Source organism: Arachis ipaensis, chromosome B10 (genome assembly GCF_000816755.2).
Source record: "Arachis ipaensis cultivar K30076 chromosome B10, Araip1.1, whole genome shotgun sequence".
NCBI classification, from domain to species: Eukaryota; Viridiplantae; Streptophyta; class Magnoliopsida; order Fabales; family Fabaceae; genus Arachis; species Arachis ipaensis.
Window position 1 is genome coordinate 30651701 of NC_029794.2, and position 7911 is coordinate 30659611.

General features: G+C 37.5%; 1 protein-coding gene across 2 annotated transcripts in view; it reads right to left on the bottom strand.

Moving 5' to 3' along the window:
• Positions 1 to 7832, bottom strand: part of LOC107624167 (INO80 complex subunit D) — a 34582-nt gene extending 26750 nt beyond the window's left edge. Inside the window, exon 1 of one of the 2 annotated variants that reach the window (XR_002355199.1) lies at positions 7765 to 7832. The gene's annotated coding sequence lies outside the window, so the exon portion shown is untranslated. The remainder of the gene's footprint in view (positions 1 to 7764) is intronic. The other variant, XM_016326641.2, reaches the window with a different exon arrangement.

A 7911-nucleotide genomic window follows, 5' to 3' on the forward strand; every position in this document is an offset into this window, starting at 1 on the left:
AAAGCTTGGGTTAATTAAAGATTCAATTTATAAGCTTACTTAGCTATATATGTATCCTTATCCTTACCTTGGCCCCATTACAACCTTGAAAAGACCTCATGATGTTTGTATTGGTATATTAAATGTTGTTGATTGGTTAGGAGAAGAACAAAAATTAGAGAGCATGATTAGAGAAGCATAGAGTGATTACCCTATATACTAGAGAGACTAGAGTGTACATACTTCATCAGTGAGGGTTCCATGCTTGAATTTCTATGTTCCCTACTTTCATGAGCTATCTTCTTGTACTTTTATCTGTTCTTACTGTATAAGAATTGAGTTAGTAGAATTTGATTTGTAATTGTTTTGAAGAGCTTACTTACTTTTGATCAAGTGGACAAAAATCATACAGCTGCATTCATATATATAGGTTGCATTGCATTGCATAGGTTTTACATCTTCTTACTCATTTATTTTATCTCCTTCAACTAAGCATGAGGACATGCTAATGTTTAAGTTTGGGGAGGTTGATAAACCAGTATTTTATGGTTTATATTGTGTTTAAAGGTGTGGTTTTATCATGATCTTTGCCCAGTTATTTATTAAATAAGCATGCATTTATATTTCCTTCCTAAAATTATTGCATGATTGAAAACTTGCTTCCTAGAGACTTTTAATTATGTATTTTATTTTTTATTCCATTCGATGCCGTGATCTGTGTGCTAAGTGTTTCAGGCTTTATAGGGCATGAATGAGTTGGAGATTGGGAAGGAAGCTTGCAAAAATGGAAGGAACAAAAGAAATTGAGGAGATGACCAGCGAGAAACGATGCGACCGCGCGGAGAAGAGCAAATCGCAGTGACGCGGCCGCATGGATGACGCGACTGTGCGGCATGGAATAGCACGAGTGATGCGGCCGCATGGATGACGCGACTGCGTGGCAAAGCAGAATGCCGAATGACGCGTCCGCATGAGCGACGCGATCGCGTGACATGCGCGATCTGCATAATTTGTAGAATCGCTGGGGGCGATTTCGGGCCCCATTTTGACCCAGTTTTCGGCCCAAAAAAGCAGACTAGAGCCAGAGAACATGTAGAAACCAGAGAGAACATTCATTCCGCATAGTTTTAGTTTTTAGATCTAGTTCTACTCCTCCTCTAGGTTTTCTCTCTACACATTCATAGTTTTTAGGATTAGTTGTTTTTCATTATTTTGCATTGGGATATTGAGAAGAGTTATTGCCTCATCAAGACTTTGACATTCTAGTTCGTTCTCTTCACTTGTCTTTTACTCTTCCATGTTCCTTAATTTACTTAATTTTGCTATTGGATTATTTTAGCATTTATTAATACAAGAATCACTTTTATTTTAAATTAATCTTTTGAGCATTATTTATCATGTCTTTCTTTAATTCTCTTTCTTACGTTATGAATTTTACATTTACAATGAGCGAGTAGTCCCCTAACTTGATGGGGAGTCGATGAAAGGAATCCTTGAGTTGGAATGCTCAAGAGAAAGATTGTAATTGGGTTTATTGTTGGATTGCTCTCTAGTCACTAACACCAATCCTCCCAAGAGTGGATTGGAACCTATGAATAGAACAACATTCCAACTTATTTGACTTTCCCTTACTTAGTTAGGGACAACTAAATACAATAAATCTCAATTGTCAATTAATCTTGAGAGTACTGCAACAAGAATAGGGCTTCCATCTAATCAACTCCCAGTCAAGGCTTTTATTTATATTTATATACATTCTCCAATTTAATTTTCTGTCATTCAACTCAAACCTTTTTGAAAACCTTCTGATTAATAAAATAGCACACTTTCCTGCAACTCGTTGGGTGACGACCTGGGATTCATACTCCCAGTATTTTAATTTTAATTTCTGTGACACCCCTTTTTAAATTGATAAGCGGATTTCTGGTTGGTTGAGAACTATACTGGCAACGCATAATTTATAATCATTCTTAACTCGCCAATTTCCGCTCGCATCAGCGAGCAAGAAGATTTGAAGCATACTTAGCCTGAGAGAGATAGATGCCATCATCTGTGTAGATGACCTCAAGACCAAGAAAATAGCTGAGAGAACCAAGATCTTTCATATCAAAGGTACGGTGAAGTGAGGCTTTAAGATAAGAGATACCATCAACATCATCTCCAGTAATGATCATGTCATCAACATACAAAAGTAGAAGAACAACTCCACGTACACTTTTACGAATAAAAAGTGCATTCTCATGAGGACTGCAAGTGAAACCGAGATTACAGATGGTAGTGCTGAACTTGTCAAAGCATTCACGAGGAGCTTGCTTAAGACCATAGAGTGCCTTGCGAAGAAGACAGACTTTGTTAGAATGACAAGGATAACCTGGAGGTGGTTTCATATAGACCTTCTTTTTTAAATCTCCATTAAGAGATGCATTCTTCACGTTCATCTGACTAAGAGACCATTTTTTTACCACAACAATTGCAAGAAGAGCTCTAACAGATATGAGACGAGCAACAGGAGCAAAAGTCTCTTCATAGTCAATACCATACTCTTGCGTACAACCTTGAGCAACCAAGCGTGCCTTATAATGGTCAATAGAGCCATCGGAGCGAGTCTTGATCTTGTATACCCATCTACTGCCCACAACTTCCTGATTAGAAGGAGGATCAACCAAATTCCAAGTGTGTGCTTTTTCAAGTGCCTGTATTTCTTCCTGCATTGCTTGTTACCAATTTGGATTTGTGGAGGCTTCTCTAAATGATTTAGGTTCATGTTGATGAAGAATAGTAGAAAATAAGTGGGAGGAGGAGGCATGACGGTAGGAACGGGATCGCCATCCGGTCTGGAATCATTGGGAAATGGAGAAGGTGGAAGAGCAGGAGGCTGTAGAGGATGACCCGAGATAGAACCTGTAGAATCATCACTAGGAAAAAGGTCAACATTGGGGTTAGTGAAGAAAGGTGACTGAGTGGGAGGAATAGACTCAAATGAGGAAAAACGAAAAAACCTGTGATGCTCCCAGAAGACAACATGATGAGATATACGAATACGTTTAGAGAGAGGATCCCAACAATAATAACCCTTGTGTTCAGTGCCATAACCAAGAAAACAACACATACGAGTACAAGGTTCAAGTTTACTGTGCTCACGAGGCTGAAGAAGAACAAAATAGACACAACCGAAAACTCGAAGAGGACTGTAATCTGGAGAGGTATGCTAAAGATGCTCAAAGGGTGTAACATTACCAAGAACAGAAGAAGGAAGTCTATTGATAACATGAACAATAGTAGAAACAACTTCACCCCAAGTACGCTCAGGACACGAAGAAGAAAGAAGCACTGCACGAACAGAGTCAAGAATGTAACGATGTTTACGTTCAGCTCGACCATTTTATTGAGAAGTACCAGGACAAGAAAACTCAAACCAAGTACCATGTTCTACAAGAAAGGCTAAAAGTTTGAAATCATGGTATTCCATAGCATTATCGCGTCGAAAAACCTTAATGACTTTGGAAAACTGAGTTTTAATCATAGTGGCAACGTTAATATAGATCTGAGGTAACTCATGGCGATTAGCCATCAAATAAACCCAAGTAAAGCGTGAATAATCATCAATAAAAATGACAAAGTATCGAGCTCCTCCCATAAAAGTGGTGGGAGCGGGGTCCCAAACATCAGAGTGGATAAGATCAAAAGGAGAACAAGCAAGAGAGGAATTACTGTGAAACGATAAGGCAGGTTGTTTGGCAGTTTGACAAGAAATGCAATCAAAAGACTCAGTAGGAACCTGACCCAATATACCCCAAGATACAAGAGAACGCAATTTTCCTAAGGAGCTGTGTGCAAGACGTTGATGCCATAAGTGAAGGGTAGATAGAGAAGAAGCAGCACAGGGATTTGGCATAGAAGGAATATAAAGATTCTCGAGTTCAAACAACCTTTCGACCTTACGTCCATTCCCGATGATTTGTCCCATCCGACGATCCTGTACACAACAACCAGACATGGAAAAAGTGACATCAAAACCCAGATCAATAAGTTGTCCAACAGAAATAAGATTAAAGTTCAGGTTGGGAATATAATAAGTATCAGGAAGATTAAGAGTCGACTGGGAGATAGAACCCTTGTGTGTTGCGTGCAAGAGGGAACCATTAGCAGTATTGACAGAAGGTGCATTTGTAGTGGTAGACAGAGACGAGAAAAGATCACGCAATGGAGACATGTGATTAAAGCAACCCGAGTCAAAATACCATTTAGAATTACCTGGAGAAGTTGAAAAAGTAGCAGGAGTATTACCAGAAAGCGAGAGAAGATGCTTAAGAAGAGATGCAATATCAGAAAGAGAGACAGAAGACAGGTTGAGAGGAGCAGATGTGGTAGATTCAATAGCAGAGATAGCAGAAGCAGATGCATTCTTGGAGAAGTTGAGATGAGAATGATGCTCAAGGTGACCAGGACGTGGTGGGCGAGTAGGACAGTCAGTAATAAAATGTCTCGAGAGCTTGCAGTAATGGCAGAACACTTGTGAATAATTGTAGCTAATGTGACCTTTCTGTTGATATTTGTAACATTCAACAGAAGGACAGTGGGAGAAGAGGTGTCCGGAGCAGTTACAGTTTCGACAGAAATTACCCTTTTTGTCTATGGCGGCAATAACAATTGATATTTCCATAATAGTAGACATACAGATCAAAGAGAGAAGAGAAAACTGTAATTTTGGAGCAGAAAATGAGAAATTGGAGGGCAGAATAGGAAAGAGCTCACCAAAAAATCTTAAGGAGGGTCCCACTGTCTGCCATGTCAGCAGCCACGTTAGATGCCAGGTCAGCAGCCACGTCAGCAAGAAGGACATGTGGCAGTGTCGAAAGGAAGCACGTCAGCGACACATGGCAGTGTCTGGATGGAGGAAGGAAGCACACGGGTCAGCCAACTGGATCGGATCGGGTCCAAGCGCGGGTCGTCGGAACGGTACGGTGGCAGGGCGACACGTGGATTGCTGTGGTCCGTGTGATCGAAGTCCCAATCTAATGGCTGAGGATGAATATGGAAAGAAGATGAACCTGGTGATGGCAGCGTCTTTTGGCAGTGCGTAGAGGCGCGTCCGGTGGCAGATGGCGACAGTTCGGGTTGCGTTAAAATCACGGTGACAAGACGAACAAGGTGGTTACGGGGGTGACGAACCAAAGCGTCGAAAAGAAAACGAAAAAAGAGGCCAAAGAACACTGCCGGAAAAGAAAAAACAATGGGGCTATGAACTAATTTTCATGAAAAAAAACCTAAACTTTTGATACCATGTTAGAAATAAGAGACCAATCTAAAGAAAATGTTTTGTGCATTATTCAGTGTGATCAAAAGTACAATATACAAGGGGTATATATAGGTGCTAGAAGAATCAAAGTAATAAAGGCATAGAATCCTACAATTAATATACAGATATGCTATATAAATATAAACGATACTAACTGATCTAAATTGATTCCAATGATTCTCTAACACCGGCTATTTAATCTTGCCGCCGGCAATGACATGGCACTCTGATAGCACGAAACTAAATTTTAATGATTAACTCATCGGCAAGTACCGAGTCGTATCAAATAATACCACATCGTTCTCACGAGGATTAATGGATTAAGCAAGTAATGATCAATTGATTATTCTAGTTAGACGATTCAAGTTTGGATGATGAACAATTGGAGTATAAGCTGAAATTTAAATGACTTGAAAAATAAGTAAATGAAAGCAATAAATGACTTGAATGTAAATAACTGGAATTTAAATTACACAAATATAAATAACTGGAATGTAAATGACAAGAATTAAAGTGACAAAAATGTAAATGACTGGAATGTAAATGACAAGAATTAAAGAGAATAAAGGCAATAGTGAAGTGCAAGAATTGATTAACGTAATTATGTATCAATTAAACACAATTAAAATAAGATAAGAGAAAATTAGCTACTCATAACTCAAAATCAAAATCAATTTTATTTTGATTGTTTTAGTTCTTAAAGTTTAGGGTCAAAATCAAAATCGTTCCTAACTTTATTGACACAAAGAGAGCTACACCTTCAATGGGTAAAATAATGGATTTATATTTCTTTCCGATTTTAAGCTTCCGTTTATTAAGAGTCTCCAAAATAGAGTCTCTGCAAGGAATAAAGCATCTATCGCCACTCTGGAAACTTGTCCTCTATGCCAATTGGATTAAATAATACCGTAGAACAAATGTGGGTAATGGCATAACCTGACAAAGCAGTTTTGTGCATGACTTCAAGTTTGAGTCGATAACATTGTTGTCATCAGCAGCCACACGAATCAGGCATCTTGAAGAATAATTAAAGAAAGTAACGTGCATTTCACTGCGAGGGCGAGAGCGAGTTGCAACGTTGCGAGGGTGAAGGCGAGGTGTGAGCGCAAGGCACAGCAAGGGTGAGTGCGAGACNGAGAAGAAGAAGAATAGAGTTGTAATGGAGATCTAACGGTATAATTGTCCGAATGACGATTTTAATACCAAATAAAACGTTAAGGAAGATTTTAAATAAAAAATAAGGTTAAAGACAATTTTGATTTTAACCCTAAACTTTAGGGATTAAAACAATACTTATTTCCATGTTAAACTTAAAATAAGAGCATGAAATTTTTTTATACAAAATTACTAGTAAAAATACTTAAAAAATTAATTCACATTTAAAAAAAATATTAGTAGTTGATAATATAGATATATAAAATTTTAATTTTTAAAATAGAAATTAATAAAGATACAACGATGCTATGTGCACATACAAAAATGAGTTACTTGCATAAAATACATATTAAAGTATAAAATAGGAATAAGTAATGTTTTGGTCCCTAAGGTTTAGGGTCAAAATCAAATTCGTCCCCAAAATTATTTTGGATTAAAAATCATCCTCAACATTATTTTTGGTATTAAAATCGTCAATTTTAATAAAATTTTTAATTTTATTATTAAATTACTCCTAATAAAAAATATAAATTAAAAAAAGGAAAGAACACCGGGGGAAGGAAGAGGGGAAGGGAAGATGAGGGGGTGTTCATCACAACCCCTTTTTCTCATTGACATCTTCAGAAGAAAGAGAAAGAGAAGGAAGCCTCGCCGTGCCTGGCCGTCGCGATCGCGACTCACTGTTGCCCTTGCAGCACCGTGATTCACCGTCGCCCTTGCAGCGCCGCAATTCACCGTCGCCCTTGCATGTATTTAAAATTATTTTAAAATAATTATTAATTGTTACTATCATTTATTTGAGTTTGCATAATGTATGGATCTTATTCTAATTTTTTATAATGTCGAAGATATAAATAATACAATTTTTGTAAATCGAGAATTAAATCAGTACAATTTATAAATTTTAAGGATCACTTTAAGATGTAATTTGTTGTTGTTATTAATAGTGATGTTGATTATTGTTCACCAAATCTATGTATTCCGTTTCAAATATACTCGTGCATTTCCATTGTTTATTTTGTTTTCTACTTGGTTTTGTTGTTACTTATTTTTCACATTTTCTTCCGATTAGTTTTAACGCCCGTATTCTTTAATATTAATGAGAACATTGTTTATATTTTGTTTATATCAAAGAGCCCTTTGTCAAGCCCATTAAGCCTCACCCAATCTTTTGTATAGTTGCAGCTCCATCACATTACAAGCCACCCTTTACCCCTAAAATAGCCTCAGCTCAGTTGCTCCCTCACAAGAAAAATAGTGCTAAAGAAACGAGAATCTCTTTATCTCTGTACCAAAATAAGCTCTGTACGCTATAATTTTCCTTTAATTATTGGGATGTTAATTTGGTTGTGTGGTATGAAAGTTCAGCTTTCTCACTTTCTAAGTGGGAAATCTATTTTAGAGTGAGAGGGTTTAGGACTTTAGGACTTCGGGCTTAGTTTGGTAGGATAAGGACTTGTTTGGTGAGTTTTTTTTAT